The sequence below is a fragment of the Lissotriton helveticus genome, chromosome 12 (assembly GCF_964261635.1).
Source record: "Lissotriton helveticus chromosome 12, aLisHel1.1, whole genome shotgun sequence".
NCBI lineage: Eukaryota > Metazoa > Chordata > Amphibia > Caudata > Salamandridae > Lissotriton > Lissotriton helveticus.
This window is the reverse complement of record NC_136073.1, coordinates 594676902-594703707: the sequence shown is the minus strand read 5'-3', so window position 1 is coordinate 594703707 and position 26806 is coordinate 594676902. Positions and strand designations below refer to the sequence as shown.

The 26806-nt window shown below is 40.7% G+C and overlaps 1 protein-coding gene across 2 annotated transcripts in view; it reads right to left on the bottom strand.

Moving 5' to 3' along the window:
- Window positions 1-4590: 4590 nt before the first annotated feature.
- The window catches only part of TOMM40L (translocase of outer mitochondrial membrane 40 like), a 586774-nt gene continuing 564558 nt past the window's right edge, over window positions 4591-26806 (bottom strand). For both annotated transcript variants that reach the window (XM_078669218.1, XM_078669219.1), the window contains exon 10: window positions 4591-6843. The gene's annotated coding sequence lies outside the window, so the exon portion shown is untranslated. The remainder of the gene's footprint in view (window positions 6844-26806) is intronic.

Below are 26806 nucleotides of genomic sequence, written 5' to 3'. Positions count from 1 at the left end.
GGGAGGACATTTCCCGTGCAGTAAGGCTTTTTTCCCCAGCTGAGCCTGATGATTGTATCAAACTTAATTTAAAAAACCCCATGATAGCAGGAGAGCTACTAAACTTAGAATTCAGATCATGCTCTCCGGACTACTCTAGGATACAGATGAGATCAACCCCCCCTCCAACTGGCCAAATGATATTAGAAAACTCGATAGGGGCTCCTGCATGGCAAATTCCAATTTAGATTGTAATGATTGACTGCGCCTACAAGCCTCCCCAGGAGCACCCAGTGAGCAACCTAATCATGATATGAATGGGCAGGATCCGAATAGTGTACCTAATGACGTTTCTGACACTCCTCCCAATAGGGCCTATACACCATCCCTGTTTAGCATCCCATGCACCCCAGTGAGTGAAACCCGTAATGACGGTATTGTTTCCACTTGTGGTAAAGCTGGGTCGATCCTTTCCTGGAACGTAGCAGGCCTAAAATCTAAAGTAGAACTACCAGAGTGGACGTCCTTTATAAGCCAGTATGAAATATGCTTATTTCAGGAAACCTGGTAACTGGAATCCCTGCACTTTCCCGGATACCTGAATTATAGCATCATAGCTGAAAAGGGAGGGAAAGGCCGTCCATCAGGAGGCCTAACAATATGGGTTAGACAGGATCTTGCCAATAAAATCAAAGTTATAATTACTAATCATATCGATTTGCAGGCACTAAAACTTGAGTTTTCTAATAAGGAGCCTATCTACATCTTTAATATTTATGCTCGCAGTACTGGAGGGAAGAAATCTGTAGTTATGGCACATTTGGAAGACATGTTAGAATCCCAACCTGCTCATTCTAACTTCATTGTGGGGGGAGATTTTAATGTAACTTTTGAACCCCTGTTAAACGATAATTGGACCATATCGGACGATCAAGATAGAGAGTGGGGGGTACCCAAACTTGACCTTGAACCAATTAAAAGATCGTCCGAAGTATCGCTTCAAATCAATTCACTCTGTCTTAACAAAGGATTAAGATCAACAAACGGGAGAACCGTTGGTGACAAGGTTGGGAAACACACCTTTAAGAACGGCCTCCGAACGAGTGGAATTGATTACATTTTGGTCAGTCTGTGCTTATGGAGATTCCTTCAAGACATGTTAATCATGGAAAGGGTTGAGAGCGATCACAATCCTTTTTGCTTGTCTCTCTCATACTGGATTTCCCCAGACCAACCCGGAGAGGAGATGGAAGTCACCACTCTCATTGACACTGTTGTATCAAACGACATGCGCCATGTCCGATGTTCCAAGGTTTTAACTAACCAGCAGAGCATTGACTCTATATCTATTAAGTTAGCTCAAGGAACAAGCGACTTAGAGGTTTTATTCAAAAAGGACACATCAACCGTAAGGAATATGGAGGCAACCAGGATTCCCGAGGCCTTTTTTGGCCTCTTTGTTAGGCCTAGTACGCCAAATGGTCCTCGAGCACCTCCACCCCCCAGATGGTACTCAGGGGAATGTAGACAGGCCCGCATGGATCTGGGTAGAGCGATCAAAACTGGGCCATGTCCGAAAATCCGACTTGCTAGGGCCGCCTATAAAAATGCCGTCTCTAAAGCTAAACGCAACTGGGACGAGCAAAGGTGGAACGATTTAAAAGAGGCGGGACACCATAAAGACGTGCGAAAGTTCTGGAATGTTTACAAGTGGGGTGTGGATGGCAACCCCGAGAAACCCCAGAATTGGGTCCCACGTGACAAATGGGTATCTTACTTTGAGCCGCAATATGCGAAGGGTGATGTTTTAAATCTTTCCCCTGAGATTCCTTTCTTGCCATTTTCGGATGATCCATTTACATTGAAAGACGTGGAGCGTGCCCTAGATCTAGTGATCCCTGGTAGAGCGCCAGGTATCGATGGCATTCCCGCGGATCTATTTTTGCAGGACAGGGTCTCTTGGGGCTCATATATACTCCTCTTGTCAAATATGATTGCTAAGGGTGCACCCGTACCGAAATCATGGCTTGGGGCTGAAATCATTCCCGTCTTTAAAAAGGGTGTCAAATCCTTGCCTGGAAATTATCGGCCGATCATCCTGATCGACACCTCACAAAAAATCTTTGGCAGGCTGATCCTGGATAGAATACTGGCATGGGAACGGGACCACAATATCTTGACCAACTTACAAGCAGGTTTTAGAACATCCATTAGCAAGGTCAGCCAGGTATTGCATTTCACAATGCTGTACTGGAAGACTGTGATATTGGGCCGCGGAAGTCTATACGCCGCCTTTGTAGACTTGAGAGCGGCTTTTGATCTGGTTCCCCGCTCAACCTTGTGGAACATCCTTAAAGACATGGGCTTACCTGGGCCCTTACTCTCACTGGTCAAAAAACTCCATGACCTAAATTATGCCCAGATCAGATGGGGTAGCCCTGGCAATGTCACAACTCAGTTCCCTGTCGAATCTGGAGTCCGGCAGGGCTGTGTACTGGCCCCAACCTTATTTTCCCTTTATATTAATGATGTTGCTAGAATATTAGTCAACTCCAATGTTGATGCCCCAATCCTTGCAGGAGCTAAAATTCCTATTTTATATTTCGCAGACGATTGTCTCATAGTAGCAAAAACCCCACGTGGGTTACAAAAGGCGTTGAAGCTTTTTGATGAATTTTGCACCACACGGGGTTTAGAAGTTAATGTACTCAAATCCAAGTTTATGACTTTTAACGCTCCAAAAGCTTTTAGAGGTTCTGTCACCATGAATGACCGCCCCTTGGAGAGGGTCCAGGCCTTTAGCTATCTAGGTGTGTGTATCCAGAATGATTTACACTGGAAGCAGCAGATTGAGCTGGCCACTTTGAAACACCGACAGCTCACTGGTGCTTTGTGTCTGGAACACTCGAGGTCCCTCACTAAACCAATAGCCCCTGTACTAGCGGTTTACAAGGGTAAAGTGGTTAGCTCCGCTTTATACGGAGTTGAAATGTGGGGGCATGAGAACCTCAGGGAAATGACAGTGTCTGAAAACTCTTTTCTAAGGAATCTAATTAAACTACCTCAGAGCACCCCCCTGACTCCTCTCTTTTATGACTTAGGGCTGTCTCCAATAGTTATCATTGCATCCTTACGCCCAGTTCTATACTGGAGGCGGATCTGGACAACGCCAGAACTGGCCACCTACACTCGGGGATTGCTGGATATAATTACTAGTGGCGACTCCCACAAAATTAAGTGGCTGGTCCACATACGGGGTGTGCTATGTGAACTAGGCCTCAAAGAAATATGGGAGGATCCAGTGAACGCAAACTTTCCCCCTAAGAAGGTACTTAAGGACCTCTATTGGAAGTCCCTGGTCATTAAGCTCTTCAGGAAAACAGACCCCTGTTCCCTGACTGGTATGTTTCTGGATATTAAAGAGGGCCCGAACTTGGAAGCATTCTGGGACACTATCACGAATCCCTTGGACCGCAAACTCTACTTCCAACTGAGAGTTGGGAGTTTGCCTGTAAGGGCTTTTACTAGCAGATGGTCCATAGGAGACAAGGCTTCGTGTTCAGGATGCCCGGCGCTCTCTGAAACTATCAGTCACTTCTTGTTCGAATGTCCAGCATACGTGGCCCCTCACTGGTTTTGGCTGCCCCCAATGTGCAGGTTACTAGGCACCAATAGTGGACTGGTTGCTCTTAGAATTATCTGCACCTGCACTAACATGACTGTATATGTAGCCAGGGCAAAATTTCTGGGGTGGGCATGGCCCATGAGAACCAAATTTCTTGCAAACTAATTTCGTCCATGGATGCAAAACCGCTATATTTATCCCTTGTGTAATATGTACAGTTCTAAGAGTATTTTATCTGTTTTAATTTTACCCAATTTTTTAATTGTATTTATTATCTTAAAAACAAATGTGTATGTACTGTATGCTTTTATGACAATTCGTCGAATAAAGCTTGCTTGACTGACTACCTTTAACACCGTGCACCAGCTAATTGACTTATGCTAGACATTTGCTGATAATTTGTTGAATCTTTGTGACTGAAAGGAAGGGCTAGTGATATGGTAAAGAACAACCAAAAAATTAGGGTTTATGCTATGGATTGGGTCATAGGGTAGATGGGGAAAGTGTTTGAGAAAGTGTTACTGTATAAGGTAAGTGCTTAGATTGAAAGTTAGGGTTAGGCATATGAATAGCGTGAAAGTAAGAGTACATGTAGGGTCATGTTCAAATTATTTTCAGAAATTTACTGACATTAAACTTTCAGGTAAATTTACACCAAATGGTGGAACAGAGTTTTGGCTCTTCATTTTCAGACTGAAAAGCCAAGGGAAATGCTTGTTATGCATTGATGCACATGCTTTAATCAAATTAATTTTAGAAATAATGCTGGCTTTGACTTTTACATACTCTGTATCAATCTCAAAAAGATAGCAGAAAGGTGACAGACTGTAAGGAATAGTGCCCTTAATGCCACCTTCCAGCCAAGTCCACAGCATAGGACTTTGTCATATGTTCTCTATGTGAAGTCCCAGGAATCAACTTGAAGTAGAACCCTCTGGATAGAGTTGTCGTCTGCTAAGTAAAGCTCCTGCAGAAAATAATCACTATTTGAAATGCACACTTTTAATCAGTGAAAAACCTTGACTAATAGCATGGCTTATCATGACAGATACTGCAAACTACATCCAAACAGGGAATCATTTATTTTAGATCAACTGGAAACTTTGCACATGTTAAGTAAACATCTAATTATCAGTCGACAGCTCATAAAGGCAACAGTGAGGAATCAGACAGTACATAAATGAACAGCTAGGCAGGAACACGACCCACAAATAGGACTGTTACCCGTCACACATTGTCTATTGATATTGAAGGCCTGAAGGCAAAGGCTCCCTGAGACACAAAGGTTAGGGCAGCCATAGAGTTCCAGGTCAGGAAGACATCAACCTATAAACTTCCACCTCATAACACATTCTAATCAGAGACCTTTATACCCTATGTAACCATCACAAATTAATGTTTCTAAGACTAAGAATACCCTTCGATGAAAGCCTAGGAATTAATCCACTGAAGTTCTTGAACTCTGTGGCCTTGAGCGAAAAGGCAAGTGGCTGTTAAGAGTTTACGACAAGGCCTGGCTGATAGTATAATGAAATACAAACAGGAATTTTGCCACCAATTGGTTCAAGATATTATGACTATTGCACAGACAGTACATTAAAAAAATCTTATAGAAATTCTGAAGCAAATATTTCGGCAAGCATGTTTGCATTTCTAAGCTCAGTTTCATTCATGCGTGATCCCCTCTGTACACATGCTCGACTTCTGTCATCTTAAAGCAATGCTGTGGAATTAGATGTATTCACTTTGGTACTGTAAAGGTGGATACAATGGCAAGGAGCTGAGTGCACAATGTGGTACACACAGCACGAACAGCACTTAAATACACTGTTGACACAAATGGATAACTTAATTTCAAACTTGTTATTAGGAAATTCAAATACATCTCAAAACAACTTTAATTGTGGGTCTGCCCTTTGCCTCTTACTCCAGGTGAAAATATCTGAAACCATTTATCCATTTTCTTAAGTTTAAAGTACAACTTCCTGTTTTTCATCCAAAGATTGAAACCAATCCTTTTCTGCCACCCCGCCGCCTTCTTTAATGTTACGTGGCAAACCTAGAATATGAGATAAAGCCTTTGCTTCACTAACCACTAAGGCATACAGTCCTATAACCTAACATAGAATGACATATCATACTAAAACATAACATACTAAAAGTGGCTATAAGCTAAATTGTGTACCAAACACTCTGTCTGGTTGGAAGCTGGGAGCTAATAATATCTTCGGTGAAAAGGAACCTAAACACCAACTTTGCAACTGCAATTTCTCTTTTCTCAATGCCTTGGTGACAGAAGACCTTGAAGAGAGTGTTCTGAGAAATATATGTTGGAATGTGCAGCAGAAGAACAGGCACTAAGAACAGAGGCTGCAAAACACCACTCAAGTAACCTGTGGATAAATATACAAATGGCTAATCAGAAAAGATGGCGAAGATAAAATGTATGGGAATGTGTCTTAAGGATTATTGCACACACTTCTTTACCACTTCCAGAAAAAGCCTTCATATTCTGAAGACAAACAACTCTTAATTTAGCTTCTAGTCAGGGCACACAGACAACATTCTGTTCTACTGTTTGCCATACTGTCTATAAAACAAGCACTGCTTGTACATGTCAGATGTGTAGCTTCTTCTGAATAATGAGTCATGGGTAATAAAGTGTAGGGGAACATGCCTTGATGTCTGAGCCAAGATTGCTTATACTAAACACTTCATTTGAGGACTAACTGTCAAAGGTGAACTGTTTTAAAGGCTACATTTTAAATACTAATGTATGCATGTAATTAGGAGCACCCGTCACAAAGTGTAGTAATAAAGTCTTTGCAGAGCAGGTTCATCGATTACTAAGAGAGAATTCAGATAAAGAATTTAGCAACAACCAGGAAATACAGATATTCTGAGAGTACTCAGTAAGTATTTGGGAGCCATATATAACTTCAGAAAGCTGACATTGGTTTTCATTCTTACCACAGTTGTCAGTTAAAAGATCAAATTCCAAGTAGGTTCTCTTTAGGGTGTAGAAATTCTTATCCAAAAACTAATGTGGCAAATGGACATTTTAAAAATAAAAATTGGGCTTTGCATTTCTGAACTGTACGGAAGAATAAGAGTGGAACAGGGCAGAACACATTAAGCCTTAAAGGCACATACTAGTTGAAAAGCAGTCCATTGAAGAAGCATAGCACAGTTTTTGTGCTAAAATGATTTTTTTCATCTCAGCAACCACTGTGTAAAACCTAGAGAACAGAAAAACAGAAGAGTCACTATTTATTGATGATACTTTGTTTTAAACAGCTAATCAAAGAGTTATATTTTAATATATATTTTGTATTTTCCTATAGGGTTTGCTGGCATCCAAAATAGACACATATGTATTTTTTTCTATGTCTGGCAGAGAGCTTTTACCATGTGGTCCCTGTTTAGGCCCATTAATAGCAATTTGGATTTTCTCTAACGATACGTGGGGTCATTTGCTGTATGGCACGTGGTCTGCTGTGCTGTCAGCTTAGAAGAGGACATACTGTCTAACTTCCTGGCAAAGGCCCATCTGTGATACTTAGAAGTACACCGAAAGACAGACATGGCTCTCTTCCTTAAGTGAAGCCACAGTAAAGCTTTGCAGAGTGGGTGTCATAATTGATGCAACTACTAGACAAAGGTTTTGTTCTCCAAGAATAAACTTCCTGAGCTAAAGTCAATTTTTGTAAAGCACAAGTTACTTACCTTTGGTAACAATATATCTGTAAGAAACATTAGTTAGTGTTAGATTCCTTACCTTAGAATATCCCCTGGCGTCAGCCTGGATACGGAAAGTTTTCGTCAGCAGAACCCCTGCGCGTTGGTAGGCGTCGTCTGCGGCTCTGCATCTGTCGTCGGCATCGTATTTGCTGGAATGACGTTGCTGGAGTACTTAGACGCCGCCCTTACGTGCTGACGTCAGTTCTGTACATAGCTTTCCACGCCAGGAGCGTAGAGCCATGCAAGAAACCGACACTGGTACCATGAAACTAGGGCCCTGACAGGGAAATTCCTTAACCCTAAATATTGGTTCGCAGAACGGGGAGGATGGGTGGGGCGGTAAGGAATCTAACACTAATGTTTCTTACAGATATATCGTTATCGAAGGTAAGTAACTTGTGCATCTGAAAGAAACACGTTAGTGTTAGATGCCTTACCTTAGAATAGGTAATGTAGCCTCCAAAGGAGTTTGTTGTAAACAGTAAATTAGTAAGTTTTAGCTTAGTTACAGGTAACTTAGTCAGCCTGAATAAAATTAATTCGTTAATAATTATATGGACAAATACAGACCAACTAAACAAAACAAGATGCAACAATGACACAATACACTCTTGAACAAACACTATTAAGCATGTGTATAGGCAAAAAAATAGACTTTATCAAATTTAGTCATCAAGGGAAAAATACAATACAGAGAAAATATGTACAACAGGAATACAGGATGAAAATCTGAAATCAATCAAAGTCACTGTAAAGCCTGTGGAACACCTATCCAAAAGGATGTAGTCAATTTTCTTTGGATAAGGTTGGGAGTCGACGTTTCGGTCTTTATGGGTAACTCTCTAAGACCATCATCAGGACGGAGGTAAATTAATATTGTAACTCCCTATTAAAATAGAATAAAACAATTTCACTAAACATGAAAATTAAATTCGACATTTCAGTTTAGCACTATATACATGATTGCACCTACACTGTGCCTCAAGAGACACTTCAAATCCTACATTAAACTAAATACATGAAACAACAACATTAACACAAAATTTACTGTGGACAGACAGCTTCGTGCTATACAATTATATACATAAAGTGGTTAGTTACAATTAGTGATTACTTCCAATTATTTGGGTCATTTTGAATTTCCTGTAGTAGCAGTAAGTTAATGCTAATATTCAATTTGTTTGGTTATATCTGTATGGCCTCCTAACGCACGGAAAGGATTTGGTTATTATCAACGGAGAGCCCACACTGTTGAGTAATACATAAAATGTTTCAGATACCTTTAAGCGGAGAGAGGCCTCTCTGCCTAGGTTAGGAAAGTATGGTGCTTTTTGCCCAAAAGAGTGTTTCTGTAAATTAAAATAAGAGACAATTACGATCTGCGTTTCTGTGATTCATAAAGTGAATCAAGAAATGATGCTGGTATTACCTCTATTACTTCAAGAGCTCTTATGAATGAAGGGGTTATTGATCTTGTGGACCGCCCAGCTTTTGGGAAATATTTGGAAAGTCCCACAGTCGTTATCAATCGACGATCTAATGGGGTCAAAAATGGCATTTTTAGGAACCCTGTCTAGAAATGGGTTTTGTGAGACAGGTGTTACCATGTTGCTACGGAACATTTACCTGTTCTCTTGTCGAACGCTTGCCTCTTGGCTGAATTCAATGGAGTGCTCGGGAGGGAATAATCTGGGAATTAACAATGAGCCAAAAGTTACAACCCGGCCTTAGCTATATTGCTCAAAGTCAAGGGATTATCAGAATGGGCAGGGAACTCGTACCTGTCTGAGTCTTGATCATTCACTGAACGCGGGAAGTATCAGCCGTCACTCTGCGCGCAGTTCCGCCGTGAAACCCGGTCGAATTTAAGAGCGGGTGGATTGTTAGCGTGCGGGTTGTTTGGAGATCAAAAGAGGACTAGATTGTGTGTTATTGGGCGCCATATTAGACTAGTGAAAAACGCGTGTATATAAAACTTCATGCCGGTGCAGTTATTGTAGTGAACTAATCAAATTGTCGTGCATTGCAACCTAAAATATTTACAACATTATTATACATAATTACCTCAGAAGGGGTAAAGGAACTTTAAAACCGATATTGTGTACAGATATGACATTTCAAAATCTCTCATTTCAGACATGACATTTCATAAGCTATAATCATATACATACAAAACTGACAGATTATAGATGTTTCAAAAAATGTATTAAATGAATTTTGAAGCTCATGTACAGGAACAATACATTTTGTCTTATGAGCTCACATTTTATAAGATCTAATTCAGTAAACATCACTGCCAAAGGCATCTACATACTGAAAAGGTTGCACATCGCTTAAAAGTTGTTGTCTAAACCTGTGCTTTCCAATGGTACTCCAGATATATATTCTGTGTTATGTTAAACATGCCAACGCATGCCACTCGGTAGAGGAGTTCAGTCCCTTATTTACAGTATCTGTAATGCAAATCAGTTTCCCCTCTCTCAAGGAGAGTATTCTTTCAGCATTGTTATGTCTTTTATTTGTTTTGATAACCTCTAAGACCCACCAGGTCATATCGGTCTCTTTGTGACCAAACCGCAGGTAGTGCTCTACCAGTGGTGCATTTTCTTTCTTGCACCTAATGCGAGATTGGTGCTGCAAAATCCTCTTTTTGACTGGTTGAATTGTTTTACCTATGTAGTAAAATTGACATGGGCACCGAATACAGTATATTACAGTAGTTGTATTACAATTGGAGAAACTTTTTGCTATGAATTTAATGCCATTAATTTCACATGACTTCACCGTAAGGGTTGTCTCACAGGCTCTACAATTATTACATTTATAGTGACCTAATACAGGTGTCGTCTGTAGCATGGTGGTCAATGCATTTTGAATAACAGGTTCTTCATAGGCATGGACCAATCTATCTCTAATGTTGGTCCCTCTTTTGAAAGCAAATAAGGGTTTATTTGTTAATTCTGGAATTGATGACAATAGAGTCCAATGTCTTGTAATTATTTTCTTGATGGCGTTTGTATGTGTACCGAAGGTAGACACACAGACAATCTCATTTTTTCGTTGTCGTTCACGGGTACTCAGAAGAGCTTCCCGGTTATAATACCAGGCTCGTTTCATAGATTTACGCAAAAGTCGAGATGGGTAACCACGTGCCATCAATTTCAGTTTCAATTTATTAGCTTCAGAAAAATAGTCATTTTTAAAGGTACAATTTCTCCGAAGGCGGAGAAACTGACCGAAAGGTAGTCCATCTTTAAGAGCTTGCGGATGATGACTCTTATAACTGAGAAGGGTGTTTCTGGCGGTCTTTTTAGTAAACAAAGTTGTATATAGACAGTTATTTTCATCAATTTTTATGGTAATGTCCAGAAAGGGCATTTCTATCGTACTGTGTTCTAAGGTGAATTTCAAATTGACATTTCTATCATTAAGCCACTGATGGAATGATTTAAGTTCATGAATACTACCGTGCCAAATCATTAGGACATCGTCAATGTAACGAATCCACTTGCGTATATTATCAACAAATGGGTTCGCTACATCAAAGACATGCTCATCTTCAAATGCGGAGACGTAAATGTTTGCTATGTCCGGAGCGTAGACTGCTCCCATCGCCACCCCCTTAAGTTGCTGGAAGTAGCAATTCTGAAAAAGGAAAAAGTTTTCACAAAGTGATATTCTGATGCATTCCATAATGAATGCTGTTGGTACTGAATGCGGTCTGGGTCTGGACTCGAGAAGTTTGTTTAACAGATCTAGTACGTCTAGTTGCGGAATATTAGTGTATAAACTCTCTATATCCATAGAGACTAGGATATCACTAATAGGATCAAATTTTAGATTCTCGATTGCATTAATGACTGACATGGTGTCTCTAATGTACTTCGGGTTGTCTACTGCAAATGGTCTAACAAAGAAATCCGCATATTGTGCCAGGGGCTTTAGAATTGAATTGCACCCTGAGACAATTGGGCGTCCAGGCGGGTCCACCGGATCTTTATGTATTTTGGGCAGTAGATAAATTACTGGAATCGTAGCAGTCTTATTCACGAGGAATGCGGCTTCTTTATCGTTGAGCCATCCTCCATCTAAACCCTGTTTACTAAGGGTTTCGATCTCTTTTATTAATCGTGTAGAGGGATTCATGCTCAGTTTTTTATAGTGCGATGGAACTGATAACTGTTTGAGCATCTCATTTTCATATTTTGTTTTGTCCCAAATCACAATCCCACCTCCCTTATCCGCAGGTTTAAGTAGGGCTGAGGGAAGATTTTGCAAAGTTTGTAAAGCCAATTGTTGTGGTTTGGTTAGATTTGGTTTATACCCAATGGGTTTCTTAAATAGATTTTCTATTTCTATTAAGATCGCATTCTCAAAAGTTGGAATTTCTTTGCGTATCATGGCATTAGTTGGATAGAAAGTGGATGGATTTCTCAAGCCTGTGATTCCTTTTTTGGGATCACTTGTATTGGTGGAGAAATAATTGCGTAGACGTATGGTCCGAAAGAACCGATATAATTCTAGTTTTGTGTTAAATAGATCGTTCCTATAAGTAGGTACATAGCTAAGTCCCTGTGAAAGAACAGATACTTCATGTTCAGATAGTAGGTGCGAGGAAAGATTAAAAATTGGAATCGTTTGGTTTGTATCTACCACTCGTAGTATTGATTCCGGGTTTGCCGGAATCCCGGGGTGTACTGGTTGCGGTACCATCCCCGTTTGGGCGGTTGGGGTCTCCGAGGAGGTCTGGTTGACCTCTGGTCCTGGGGTAAAAAACTCTTGTTGGATGTGGATGGTTGTTGATCGTATCGGTGATAGTTAGGATCATATGATTTGTCACTACCTGTTTCAGACCCTGAGTCAGAGAAATTGACTCTTTTCGGTTGCTGCTGATTGGTCCCTTGGTTGGTATAAAAATCTTTTCTAAGATAAGGGTATGTACGCTCTTTATTATATCTTTTAATGTCGTTTTGTAATTTCTCCGTTTTCTTGTGGGAATTGAATTCTTCAAATTCTTTGACTGTTTGTGTGACTTTTTCTAATAGGGCTTTACTGTTAGTAATGGTGCTGTCTCCTGTGATTTTACTTTCAAGGGTTTCAATTTCTCTGGTGAGAATTTTAATTTGTCTAAAGGCTGTTTCGATGCTCAGGACCATCCACGTTCTAGAGCATCGGTTCGCAGAAAAACTGAAGCCTATTTTAAACTCCTCATCATCTACAAAGATGATGGGGATATTGCGGATCTGGAGTCCCGCCGGTATAATGTTAGAGTTTAAACAGTCTGTTAAGAACTTAGCATGAAGCTCAGTTCTCACCAATTTCTTTTTCAGGCGTTCGAGTTGATTGATATCAGATTCATATGGTAATTGTGTCACTGGGCCTTTATTACCCAGCAAGGAAGGGCCAGATGCAACTTTTAAGATATATTCATCTGTATAAGCTAAAGTTTCTGCCTCAGACATAGATGTTTAAAGCAGAAAAGAGGGACCACTTAGTTAAGCGGCTCACAACAGACGGCTGTCTGCGCAAGATTATCGGAAATATTAGTGAGCAACCCAGTAAACCTTTGGGGGCTTGGGTAAAGTATAGTAAGAATGGGTAATGTAGCCTCCAAAGGAGTTTGTTGTAAACAGTAAATTAGTAAGTTTTAGCTTAGTTACAGGTAACTTAGTCAGCCTGAATAAAATTAATTCGTTAATAATTATATGGACAAATACAGACCAACTAAACAAAACAAGATGCAACAATGACACAATACACTCTTGAACAAACACTATTAAGCATGTGTATAGGCAAAAAAATAGACTTTATCAAATTTAGTCATCAAGGGAAAAATACAATACAGAGAAAATATGTACAACAGGAATACAGGATGAAAATCTGAAATCAATCAAAGTCACTGTAAAGCCTGTGGAACACCTATCCAAAAGGATGTAGTCAATTTTCTTTGGATAAGGTTGGGAGTCGACGTTTCGGTCTTTATGGGTAACTCTCTAAGACCATCATCAGGACGGAGGTAAATTAATATTGTAACTCCCTATTAAAATAGAATAAAACAATTTCACTAAACATGAAAATTAAATTCGACATTTCAGTTTAGCACTATATACATGATTGCACCTACACTGTGCCTCAAGAGACACTTCAAATCCTACATTAAACTAAATACATGAAACAACAACATTAACACAAAATTTACTGTGGACAGACAGCTTCGTGCTATACAATTATATACATAAAGTGGTTAGTTACAATTAGTGATTACTTCCAATTATTTGGGTCATTTTGAATTTCCTGTAGTAGCAGTAAGTTAATGCTAATATTCAATTTGTTTGGTTATATCTGTATGGCCTCCTAACGCACGGAAAGGATTTGGTTATTATCAACGGAGAGCCCACACTGTTGAGTAATACATAAAATGTTTCAGATACCTTTAAGCGGAGAGAGGCCTCTCTGCCTAGGTTAGGAAAGTATGGTGCTTTTTGCCCAAAAGAGTGTTTCTGTAAATTAAAATAAGAGACAATTACGATCTGCGTTTCTGTGATTCATAAAGTGAATCAAGAAATGATGCTGGTATTACCTCTATTACTTCAAGAGCTCTTATGAATGAAGGGGTTATTGATCTTGTGGACCGCCCAGCTTTTGGGAAATATTTGGAAAGTCCCACAGTCGTTATCAATCGACGATCTAATGGGGTCAAAAATGGCATTTTTAGGAACCCTGTCTAGAAATGGGTTTTGTGAGACAGGTGTTACCATGTTGCTACGGAACATTTACCTGTTCTCTTGTCGAACGCTTGCCTCTTGGCTGAATTCAATGGAGTGCTCGGGAGGGAATAATCTGGGAATTAACAATGAGCCAAAAGTTACAACCCGGCCTTAGCTATATTGCTCAAAGTCAAGGGATTATCAGAATGGGCAGGGAACTCGTACCTGTCTGAGTCTTGATCATTCACTGAACGCGGGAAGTATCAGCCGTCACTCTGCGCGCAGTTCCGCCGTGAAACCCGGTCGAATTTAAGAGCGGGTGGATTGTTAGCGTGCGGGTTGTTTGGAGATCAAAAGAGGACTAGATTGTGTGTTATTGGGCGCCATATTAGACTAGTGAAAAACGCGTGTATATAAAACTTCATGCCGGTGCAGTTATTGTAGTGAACTAATCAAATTGTCGTGCATTGCAACCTAAAATATTTACAACATTATTATACATAATTACCTCAGAAGGGGTAAAGGAACTTTAAAACCGATATTGTGTACAGATATGACATTTCAAAATCTCTCATTTCAGACATGACATTTCATAAGCTATAATCATATACATACAAAACTGACAGATTATAGATGTTTCAAAAAATGTATTAAATGAATTTTGAAGCTCATGTACAGGAACAATACATTTTGTCTTATGAGCTCACATTTTATAAGATCTAATTCAGTAAACATCACTGCCAAAGGCATCTACATACTGAAAAGGTTGCACATCGCTTAAAAGTTGTTGTCTAAACCTGTGCTTTCCAATGGTACTCCAGATATATATTCTGTGTTATGTTAAACATGCCAACGCATGCCACTCGGTAGAGGAGTTCAGTCCCTTATTTACAGTATCTGTAATGCAAATCAGTTTCCCCTCTCTCAAGGAGAGTATTCTTTCAGCATTGTTATGTCTTTTATTTGTTTTGATAACCTCTAAGACCCACCAGGTCATATCGGTCTCTTTGTGACCAAACCGCAGGTAGTGCTCTACCAGTGGTGCATTTTCTTTCTTGCACCTAATGCGAGATTGGTGCTGCAAAATCCTCTTTTTGACTGGTTGAATTGTTTTACCTATGTAGTAAAATTGACATGGGCACCGAATACAGTATATTACAGTAGTTGTATTACAATTGGAGAAACTTTTTGCTATGAATTTAATGCCATTAATTTCACATGACTTCACCGTAAGGGTTGTCTCACAGGCTCTACAATTATTACATTTATAGTGACCTAATACAGGTGTCGTCTGTAGCATGGTGGTCAATGCATTTTGAATAACAGGTTCTTCATAGGCATGGACCAATCTATCTCTAATGTTGGTCCCTCTTTTGAAAGCAAATAAGGGTTTATTTGTTAATTCTGGAATTGATGACAATAGAGTCCAATGTCTTGTAATTATTTTCTTGATGGCGTTTGTATGTGTACCGAAGGTAGACACACAGACAATCTCATTTTTTCGTTGTCGTTCACGGGTACTCAGAAGAGCTTCCCGGTTATAATACCAGGCTCGTTTCATAGATTTACGCAAAAGTCGAGATGGGTAACCACGTGCCATCAATTTCAGTTTCAATTTATTAGCTTCAGAAAAATAGTCATTTTTAAAGGTACAATTTCTCCGAAGGCGGAGAAACTGACCGAAAGGTAGTCCATCTTTAAGAGCTTGCGGATGATGACTCTTATAACTGAGAAGGGTGTTTCTGGCGGTCTTTTTAGTAAACAAAGTTGTATATAGACAGTCTAAGAGTCATCATCCGCAAGCTCTTCGGAGAAATTGTACCTTTAAAAATGACTATTTTTCTGAAGCTAATAAATTGAAACTGAAATTGATGGCACGTGGTTACCCATCTCGACTTTTGCGTAAATCTATGAAACGAGCCTGGTATTATAACCGGGAAGCTCTTCTGAGTACCCGTGAACGACAACGAAAAAATGAGATTGTCTGTGTGTCTACCTTCGGTACACATACAAACGCCATCAAGAAAATAATTACAAGACATTGGACTCTATTGTCATCAATTCCAGAATTAACAAATAAACCCTTATTTGCTTTCAAAAGAGGGACCAACATTAGAGATAGATTGGTCCATGCCTATGAAGAACCTGTTATTCAAAATGCATTGACCACCATGCTACAGACGACACCTGTATTAGGTCACTATAAATGTAATAATTGTAGAGCCTGTGAGACAACCCTTACGGTGAAGTCATGTGAAATTAATGGCATTAAATTCATAGCAAAAAGTTTCTCCAATTGTAATACAACTACTGTAATATACTGTATTCGGTGCCCATGTCAATTTTACTACATAGGTAAAACAATTCAACCAGTCAAAAAGAGGATTTTGCAGCACCAATCTCGCATTAGGTGCAAGAAAGAAAATGCACCACTGGTAGAGCACTACCTGCGGTTTGGTCACAAAGAGACCGATATGACCTGGTGGGTCTTAGAGGTTATCAAAACAAATAAAAGACATAACAATGCTGAAAGAATACTCTCCTTGAGAGAGGGGAAACTGATTTGCATTACAGATACTGTAAATAAGGGACTGAACTCCTCTACCGAGTGGCATGCGTTGGCATGTTTAACATAACACAGAATATATATCTGGAGTACCATTGGAAAGCACAGGTTTAGACAACAACTTTTAAGCGATGTGCAACCTTTTCAGTATGTAGATGCCTTTGGCAGTGATGTTTACTGAATTAGATCTTATAAAATGTGAGCTCATAAGACAAAATGTATTGTTCCTGTACATGAGCTTCAAAATTCATTTAATACATTTTTTGAAACATCTATAATCTGTCAGTTTTGTATGTATATGATTATAGCTTATGAAATGTCATGTCTGAAATGAGAGATTTTGAAATGTCATATCTGTACACAATATCGGTTTTAAAGTTCCTTTACCCCTTCTGAGGTAATTATGTATAATAATGTTGTAAATATTTTAGGTTGCAATGCACGACAATTTGATTAGTTCACTACAATAACTGCACCGGCATGAAGTTTTATATACACGCGTTTTTCACTAGTCTAATATGGCGCCCAATAACACACAATCTAGTCCTCTTTTGATCTCCAAACAACCCGCACGCTAACAATCCACCCGCTCTTAAATTCGACCGGGTTTCACGGCGGAACTGCGCGCAGAGTGACGGCTGATACTTCCCGCGTTCAGTGAATGATCAAGACTCAGACAGGTACGAGTTCCCTGCCCATTCTGATAATCCCTTGACTTTGAGCAATATAGCTAAGGCCGGGTTGTAACTTTTGGCTCATTGTTAATTCCCAGATTATTCCCTCCCGAGCACTCCATTGAATTCAGCCAAGAGGCAAGCGTTCGACAAGAGAACAGGTAAATGTTCCGTAGCAACATGGTAACACCTGTCTCACAAAACCCATTTCTAGACAGGGTTCCTAAAAATGCCATTTTTGACCCCATTAGATCGTCGATTGATAACGACTGTGGGACTTTCCAAATATTTCCCAAAAGCTGGGCGGTCCACAAGATCAATAACCCCTTCATTCATAAGAGCTCTTGAAGTAATAGAGGTAATACCAGCATCATTTCTTGATTCACTTTATGAATCACAGAAACGCAGATCGTAATTGTCTCTTATTTTAATTTACAGAAACACTCTTTTGGGCAAAAAGCACCATACTTTCCTAACCTAGGCAGAGAGGCCTCTCTCCGCTTAAAGGTATCTGAAACATTTTATGTATTACTCAACAGTGTGGGCTCTCCGTTGATAATAACCAAATCCTTTCCGTGCGTTAGGAGGCCATACAGATATAACCAAACAAATTGAATATTAGCATTAACTTACTGCTACTACAGGAAATTCAAAATGACCCAAATAATTGGAAGTAATCACTAATTGTAACTAACCACTTTATGTATATAATTGTATAGCACGAAGCTGTCTGTCCACAGTAAATTTTGTGTTAATGTTGTTGTTTCATGTATTTAGTTTAATGTAGGATTTGAAGTGTCTCTTGAGGCACAGTGTAGGTGCAATCATGTATATAGTGCTAAACTGAAATGTCGAATTTAATTTTCATGTTTAGTGAAATTGTTTTATTCTATTTTAATAGGGAGTTACAATATTAATTTACCTCCGTCCTGATGATGGTCTTAGAGAGTTACCCATAAAGACCGAAACGTCGACTCCCAACCTTATCCAAAGAAAATTGACTACATCCTTTTGGATAGGTGTTCCACAGGCTTTACAGTGACTTTGATTGATTTCAGATTTTCATCCTGTATTCCTGTTGTACATATTTTCTCTGTATTGTATTTTTCCCTTGATGACTAAATTTGATAAAGTCTATTTTTTTGCCTATACACATGCTTAATAGTGTTTGTTCAAGAGTGTATTGTGTCATTGTTGCATCTTGTTTTGTTTAGTTGGTCTGTATTTGTCCATATAATTATTAACGAATTAATTTTATTCAGGCTGACTAAGTTACCTGTAACTAAGCTAAAACTTACTAATTTACTGTTTACAACAAACTCCTTTGGAGGCTACATTACCCATTCTTACTATACTTTACCCAAGCCCCCAAAGGTTTACTGGGTTGCTCACTAATATTTCCGATAATCTTGCGCAGACAGCCGTCTGTTGTGAGCCGCTTAACTAAGTGGTCCCTCTTTTCTGCTTTAAACATCTATGTCTGAGGCAGAAACTTTAGCTTATACAGATGAATATATCTTAAAAGTTGCATCTGGCCCTTCCTTGCTGGGTAATAAAGGCCCAGTGACACAATTACCATATGAATCTGATATCAATCAACTCGAACGCCTGAAAAAGAAATTGGTGAGAACTGAGCTTCATGCTAAGTTCTTAACAGACTGTTTAAACTCTAACATTATACCGGCGGGACTCCAGATCCGCAATATCCCCATCATCTTTGTAGATGATGAGGAGTTTAAAATAGGCTTCAGTTTTTCTGCGAACCGATGCTCTAGAACGTGGATGGTCCTGAGCATCGAAACAGCCTTTAGACAAATTAAAATTCTCACCAGAGAAATTGAAACCCTTGAAAGTAAAATCACAGGAGACAGCACCATTACTAACAGTAAAGCCTTATTAGAAAAAGTCACACAAACAGTCAAAGAATTTGAAGAATTCAATTCCCACAAGAAAACGGAGAAATTACAAAACGACATTAAAAGATATAATAAAGAGCGTACATACCCTTATCTTAGAAAAGATTTTTATACCAACCAAGGGACCAATCAGCAGCAACCGAAAAGAGTCAATTTCTCTGACTCAGGGTCTGAAACAGGTAGTGACAAATCATATGATCCTAACTATCACCGATACGATCAACAACCATCCACATCCAACAAGAGTTTTTTACCCCAGGACCAGAGGTCAACCAGACCTCCTCGGAGACCCCAACCGCCCAAACGGGGATGGTACCGCAACCAGTACACCCCGGGATTCCGGCAAACCCGGAATCAATACTACGAGTGGTAGATACAAACCAAACGATTCCAATTTTTAATCTTTCCTCGCACCTACTATCTGAACATGAAGTATCTGTTCTTTCACAGGGACTTAGCTATGTACCTACTTATAGGAACGATCTATTTAACACAAAACTAGAATTATATCGGTTCTTTCGGACCATACGTCTACGCAATTATTTCTCCACCAATACAAGTGATCCCAAAAAAGGAATCACAGGCTTGAGAAATCCATCCACTTTCTATCCAACTAATGCCATGATACGCAAAGAAATTCCAACTTTTGAGAATGCGATCTTAATAGAAATAGAAAATCTATTTAAGAAACCCATTGGGTATAAACCAAATCTAACCAAACCACAACAATTGGCTTTACAAACTTTGCAAAATCTTCCCTCAGCCCTACTTAAACCTGCGGATAAGGGAGGTGGGATTGTGATTTGGGACAAAACAAAATATGAAAATGAGATGCTCAAACAGTTATCAGTTCCATCGCACTATAAAAAACTGAGCATGAATCCCTCTACACGATTAATAAAAGAGATCGAAACCCTTAGTAAACAGGGTTTAGATGGAGGATGGCTCAACGATAAAGAAGCCGCATTCCTCGTGAATAAGACTGCTACGATTCCAGTAATTTATCTACTGCCCAAAATACATAAAGATCCGGTGGACCCGCCTGGACGCCCAATTGTCTCAGGGTGCAATTCAATTCTAAAGCCCCTGGCACAATATGCGGATTTCTTTGTTAGACCATTTGCAGTAGACAACCCGAAGTACATTAGAGACACCATGTCAGTCATTAATGCAATCGAGAATCTAAAATTTGATCCTATTAGTGATATCCTAGTCTCTATGGATATAGAGAGTTTATACACTAATATTCCGCAACTAGACGTACTAGATCTGTTAAACAAACTTCTCGAGTCCAGACCCAGACCGCATTCAGTACCAACAGCATTCATTATGGAATGCATCAGAATATCACTTTGTGAAAACTTTTTCCTTTTTCAGAATTGCTACTTCCAGCAACTTAAGGGGGTGGCGATGGGAGCAGTCTACGCTCCGGACATAGCAAACATTTACGTCTCCGCATTTGAAGATGAGCATGTCTTTGATGTAGCGAACCCATTTGTTGATAATATACGCAAGTGGATTCGTTACATTGACGATGTCCTAATGATTTGGCACGGTAGTATTCATGAACTTAAATCATTCCATCAGTGGCTTAATGATAGAAATGTCAATTTGAAATTCACCTTAGAACACAGTACGATAGAAATGCCCTTTCTGGACATTACCATAAAAATTGATGAAAATAACTGTCTATATACAACTTTGTTTACTAAAAAGACCGCCAGAAACACCCTTCTCAGTTATAAGAGTCATCATCCGCAAGCTCTTAAAGATGGACTACCTTTCGGTCAGTTTCTCCGCCTTCGGAGAAATTGTACCTTTAAAAATGACTATTTTTCTGAAGCTAATAAATTGAAACTGAAATTGATGGCACGTGGTTACCCATCTCGACTTTTGCGTAAATCTATGAAACGAGCCTGGTATTATAACCGGGAAGCTCTTCTGAGTACCCGTGAACGACAACGAAAAAATGAGATTGTCTGTGTGTCTACCTTCGGTACACATACAAACGCCATCAAGAAAATAATTACAAGACATTGGACTCTATTGTCATCAATTCCAGAATTAACAAATAAACCCTTATTTGCTTTCAAAAGAGGGACCAACATTAGAGATAGATTGGTCCATGCCTATGAAGAACCTGTTATTCAAAATGCATTGACCACCATGCTACAGACGACACCTGTATTAGGTCACTATAAATGTAATAATTGTAGAGCCTGTGAGACAACCCTTACGGTGAAGTCATGTGAAATTAATGGCATTAAATTCATAGCAAAAAGTTTCTCCAATTGTAATACAACTACTGTAATATACTGTATTCGGTGCCCATGTCAATTTTACTACATAGGTAAAACAATTCAACCAGTCAAAAAGAGGATTTTGCAGCACCAATCTCGCATTAGGTGCAAGAAAGAAAATGCACCACTGGTAGAGCACTACCTGCGGTTTGGTCACAAAGAGACCGATATGACCTGGTGGGTCTTAGAGGTTATCAAAACAAATAAAAGACATAACAATGCTGAAAGAATACTCTCCTTGAGAGAGGGGAAACTGATTTGCATTACAGATACTGTAAATAAGGGACTGAACTCCTCTACCGAGTGGCATGCGTTGGCATGTTTAACATAACACAGAATATATATCTGGAGTACCATTGGAAAGCACAGGTTTAGACAACAACTTTTAAGCGATGTGCAACCTTTTCAGTATGTAGATGCCTTTGGCAGTGATGTTTACTGAATTAGATCTTATAAAATGTGAGCTCATAAGACAAAATGTATTGTTCCTGTACATGAGCTTCAAAATTCATTTAATACATTTTTTGAAACATCTATAATCTGTCAGTTTTGTATGTATATGATTATAGCTTATGAAATGTCATGTCTGAAATGAGAGATTTTGAAATGTCATATCTGTACACAATATCGGTTTTAAAGTTCCTTTACCCCTTCTGAGGTAATTATGTATAATAATGTTGTAAATATTTTAGGTTGCAATGCACGACAATTTGATTAGTTCACTACAATAACTGCACCGGCATGAAGTTTTATATACACGCGTTTTTCACTAGTCTAATATGGCGCCCAATAACACACAATCTAGTCCTCTTTTGATCTCCAAACAACCCGCACGCTAACAATCCACCCGCTCTTAAATTCGACCGGGTTTCACGGCGGAACTGCGCGCAGAGTGACGGCTGATACTTCCCGCGTTCAGTGAATGATCAAGACTCAGACAGGTACGAGTTCCCTGCCCATTCTGATAATCCCTTGACTTTGAGCAATATAGCTAAGGCCGGGTTGTAACTTTTGGCTCATTGTTAATTCCCAGATTATTCCCTCCCGAGCACTCCATTGAATTCAGCCAAGAGGCAAGCGTTCGACAAGAGAACAGGTAAATGTTCCGTAGCAACATGGTAACACCTGTCTCACAAAACCCATTTCTAGACAGGGTTCCTAAAAATGACATTTTTGACCCCATTAGATCGTCGATTGATAACGACTGTGGGACTTTCCAAATATTTCCCAAAAGCTGGGCGGTCCACAAGATCAATAACCCCTTCATTCATAAGAGCTCTTGAAGTAATAGAGGTAATACCAGCATCATTTCTTGATTCACTTTATGAATCACAGAAACGCAGATCGTAATTGTCTCTTATTTTAATTTACAGAAACACTCTTTTGGGCAAAAAGCACCATACTTTCCTAACCTAGGCAGAGAGGCCTCTCTCCGCTTAAAGGTATCTGAAACATTTTATGTATTACTCAACAGTGTGGGCTCTCCGTTGATAATAACCAAATCCTTTCCGTGCGTTAGGAGGCCATACAGATATAACCAAACAAATTGAATATTAGCATTAACTTACTGCTACTACAGGAAATTCAAAATGACCCAAATAATTGGAAGTAATCACTAATTGTAACTAACCACTTTATGTATATAATTGTATAGCACGAAGCTGTCTGTCCACAGTAAATTTTGTGTTAATGTTGTTGTTTCATGTATTTAGTTTAATGTAGGATTTGAAGTGTCTCTTGAGGCACAGTGTAGGTGCAATCATGTATATAGTGCTAAACTGAAATGTCGAATTTAATTTTCATGTTTAGTGAAATTGTTTTATTCTATTTTAATAGGGAGTTACAATATTAATTTACCTCCGTCCTGATGATGGTCTTAGAGAGTTACCCATAAAGACCGAAACGTCGACTCCCAACCTTATCCAAAGAAAATTGACTACATCCTTTTGGATAGGTGTTCCACAGGCTTTACAGTGACTTTGATTGATTTCAGATTTTCATCCTGTATTCCTGTTGTACATATTTTCTCTGTATTGTATTTTTCCCTTGATGACTAAATTTGATAAAGTCTATTTTTTGCCTATACACATGCCTAATAGTGTTTGTTCAAGAGTGTATTGTGTCATTGTTGCATCTTGTTTTGTTTAGTTGGTCTGTATTTGTCCATATAATTATTAACGAATTAATTTTATTCAGGCTGACTAAGTTACCTGTAACTAAGCTAAAACTTACTAATTTACTGTTTACAACAAACTCCTTTGGAGGCTACATTACCCATTCTTACTATACTTTACCCAAGCCCCCAAAGGTTTACTGGGTTGCTCACTAATATTTCCGATTACCTTAGAATAGATCACCAGTTCAATTGTCAGGTGCTGCTATGTACCCCACGCAGAACCTGTTTAATTTTTGAAGGGTTATTTTTTTGTTAATATTTGCTAATAGTGCAATAGTTGGAGAGTTTGAAGCAGATTCATGTTTACTTTTAAAAAGCGGCTATGCAATTACTTGTATATTTTCGATTTCCCTAGCCTTAGTCCACTGTGGAGCTGCAGCCGACTTTTAAGAGTTGTCCCCAACCTTTATTCAGTTAAAGTGCACACAAATCTTCTGAACGTTAGTGTTCAGGGATCTGAGTTATTTAAAGTGTTCTATTGTAAAGCGCTCTGATATCCCTCGGGATCAAGTTCGTGCTATATAAAACTTTATAAATAAATAAAAATAAAAATTAAATAAATATCAACCCCGGTGGTGGGTCTGTGAACCAAAATCACACCAGGAAGTCCTGGAGAATGGAACGGTCAAAGAAGCAGTCTCTCCGGACTTGGCTGTCTAGGCAGTAATGCTTGGCAAGCGTGTGCAGGGAGGCCCATGTAGCTGCCTGACAAATGTCCTGCAAAGGGACTCCTCGTCCCAAGGCAGTAGTAGCCGCTGTGGCCCGAGTGGAATGGGCACGCAGCCCCACAGGAGGTTCCTTTTTAGCCAAGGAATAACAGATCTTGATGCACAAAACGACCCACCGAAAAATGGTCCGCTTGTGTACTGCCCGTCCCTTCTTAGCGCCCACGTAGCCAACAAAGAGTTGGTCGTCCACCCGGAACCGGTGTGTGTGGTTCAGGTAAAAAGAGAGCACACGTTTTGGGTCCAGACAGTGGAGCCTCTCTTCCTCTTTCGAGGGATGCGGAGGCGGAAAGAAATTGGGCAAGGTAATGGTCTGTCCGATGGGAAAGGCAGTAACCACCTTGGGTAGAAAAGAAGGACGAGTCCTCAGAACAACTTTGTCCGGATGGACAGAGAGGAAAGGAGGTTTAGAGGAAAGAGCCTGGAGCTCACTCACTCTTCTGGCAGAGGTGATGGCAACCAGGAAAGCAGTCTTTAGAGTCAGAAGACGTAAAGGGCAGTTATGGAGCGGCTCAAAAGGAGCACACATCAGATAGGTTAACACCAGATTCGAGTCCCACTGAGGCATTACAAAGGGAACAGGAGGAAACATGTGAGCAATGCCTTTCAAGAATCTATTTACAACAGGGGACTTGAAAAGAGAAGGCTGATCAGGAAGCCTTAAGAAGGCTGAAATGGCCGAAAGATAGCCCTTGATAGTGCCCAGAGCAGAGCCCTGCTGGGCCAGGGAAAGAAGAAAGAGGAGAACCTCCGAAAGAGGGGCAGAGAGAGGATCCACAGCCTTTGTTGTGCACCATGCCACAAACTTGTTCCACCTGCAGGCGTATACCGTTTTTGTAGAGGGACGCCTGGCTGCCAGAATGACATCACAGACTTCAGGAGGCAAGTCAAATGGCATCAACTGTCGCCGCTCAATCTCCATGCATGTAGGTGGAGGCTGGACAGGTTCAGGTGGAGGACCGTCCCCTGTTGCTGCGACAGAAGGTCCTCCTGAAGAGGCAGACAAATCGGGGGATCGATTGACATACTGAGTAGCTCGGGATACCAGTATCTTCATGCCCAATCCGGAGCCACAAGGACGACTTGGGCCCGGTCACGCCGGATCTTTTTCAGCACTCTGGGCAGAAGTGGTATAGGCGGAAAGGCGTACAACAGACCGCAGTTCCACTCGCGTCGAAAAGCGTCTCCGAGCAAGTGCCGCCTTGGAAATTCCAATGCGCAGAACTGATGACATTGTGGGTTCTCTTCAGTGGTGAATAGATCAAACCAAGGCTCTCCCCACTGTCGAAAGAGACCTTGCCAAGTCTGAGTTCAGACGTCACTCGTGATCCGTCATGCACCGACGGCTGACTTTGTCCGCCCTGGCGTTCAGGGAACCTGCCAGGTGTTGAACCATCAGGGTGATGCCCTGATGTTCCAGCCATGTCCAGAGGCGCAGAGCCTCCTGACAAAGGGTCCACAACCCCACCCTGCCCTGTTTGTTGCAATACCACATGGCAGTGGTGTTGTCCGTGAACACCTGCACTACACTTCCCCGGACAGAGGGAATGAATGCCTTTAGTGCAAGTTGGATCGCCCGCAGTTCCAGAAGGTTGATATGGAGCTGGGACTCGCCCGGAGACCCGAGGCCTCTGATCTCCGCCTCTCCCATGTGGCCACCCCATCCTAGGAGGAACGCATCCGTCACCACAGTATGCTCCGGTTGGGGAAGGGAGAGGGCTCTGCCACTGACCCAATCGCGGTCCGTGAGCCACCAATGCAACTGTCTCACAGTGCCCTCTGAGATCAGGACATGGTCGGACAGGTTTCCTTGATGTTGTGCCCACTGGAACTTCAGATCCCACTGCAGAGTCTGCATCCGCCACCTGGCGCGATGCACCAGCAGGATGCAGGAGGCCATCAGTCCCAGAAGTCGTAGGGTCGTCCTGACAGAAACTCGGGATAAAGGCTAAAAGATCGGAATTAGAGCCTGAATATCCCGAACCCGCTGCTCGGGAGGATAAGCCCGAAACTGCGCAGAGTCCAGTACCGCTCCGATGAAGAGGAGCTTCTGAGAGGGAATCAGGTGTGACTTCGACTCGTTGATGGAGAACCCAAGTAAATGCAGGAGGTCGGCCGTAGTCTGGAGGTGGGAGATGACTGTCTGGGGCGAGTCCGCCTTCACCAACCAGTCGTCGAGATAGGGGAAGACTGGAACCCTTGATCTGCGCAGATGAGCTGCGACCACCGCCATCACTTTCGTGAACACCCGAGGGGCACTGGTGAGGCTGTAAGAGAGCACGGTAAACTGAAAGTGCTCATGGTCGTCCGTGAACCGCAGGTAGCGCTGGTGGGCCGGCAGGACGGGAATATTGAAATATGCGTCCTGCAAGTCCAAGATAGGGCGCAGGCCCCCTT